Genomic DNA, 1,209 nt, shown 5'->3' on the forward strand with positions numbered 1-1,209 from the left:
GTGAACTACTTTTGTGCAAAAAAACCTTTTATGTGCTGTGAGCTAAACACTGCTAAGTGGTAGGACTATTAAATCAGCAAAATATCATTCTTGCTCTCAAGGAGGGGGTAGGGAATCTAGATATGAAAATAAATAAATACAGTCTGATGTGATATGAGCAATACTGGAAGCAGGCATCATTGCAGTTTGAAGAGTTCAGTATTGAAATGGGGTGTATCACCTTGGGAAGAGTACTTGGTTGCCTACCCAACAGGTTTCACAGTGTAGCAGAACCTTTTTGAAATTTCCATGTTCTAGCTTTACAAGTTCTGAAATTCACATTTTTAGTACACTTAGAGGTCATTCACTTCTTAGGCTCATTCAAAACAAGCTCACAAGAGACGCGTATGTAAAACAAAATGGTAATTTCTTAGATGTCGAATGCTCACGCTGATGTGATATACATGCCGGCAGAGGATACTCTGGAAAATCTACCTAGGAAGTGTAGTTAGAGGCAGTTTATTAAGTTTGGCATCCTTTAGGTCCTTGCTACTCAAACTGGTCCATGACCAGAAGCATTGACATCTCCTGGGAGCTTGTTAGGAATACACAATCTCAGGCAACTCTGGTTCTGTGTTAGTGTGTACCCACCAGAACCTTAGTTTTTTATTCATTGTTGTGTAATACTGGCTTGGCAGTTGGTCTTATTTCATGCTTCTTTTCTGAAACCTCAGAGTAGAGAGGCAGGAAAATCATTTTCCGGTTTTTTGGAAGGGTAGATATGTATAATAAAGCTTGCTACAAGACTTGTAATAAAATACTTGATAGACACAGAGTCCTAGAAACACAGATGAGCACAGATACACAAAAACAAACACATCCAGAGATCCCTTACATGAAACAGAACCCCTCACACCCCTCTACCCAGACCCTTCGTACACACAGACCCATACCCACACCCACAGAGAGACTCCATAGAGAGTCCCCAACAGTTACCCACAGAGATACCCCTCACAGAACCACGTACACCCCGGACCCACCCCCCAACAGAGATACACACATGCACATTGACACTCAACAAGTAATGCTAAGAACTCAAGATTTTCATGAGACTTGAGTAGTTTTTTCCATATTTTGAGGAGAAAGGACGAGTATACTCTTTAAGGTACTTTTAACTGAGGCAGAAATGTAGCAAAAAACAGACAGACTGCCGTTGGGTCTGCGCAACCG

At 41.4% G+C, this 1,209-nt stretch overlaps 1 protein-coding gene across 4 annotated transcripts in view; it reads left to right on the forward strand.

Annotated features, from left to right (window-relative positions):
- AHCYL2 (adenosylhomocysteinase like 2) overlaps nucleotides 1-1,209 on the forward strand; it is a 165,145-nt gene that overhangs the window by 10,755 nt on the left and 153,181 nt on the right. The window lies entirely within an intron of this gene.

Source organism: Panthera tigris, chromosome A2 (assembly GCF_018350195.1).
Source record: "Panthera tigris isolate Pti1 chromosome A2, P.tigris_Pti1_mat1.1, whole genome shotgun sequence".
In the NCBI taxonomy this organism is placed as follows: domain Eukaryota; kingdom Metazoa; phylum Chordata; class Mammalia; order Carnivora; family Felidae; genus Panthera; species Panthera tigris.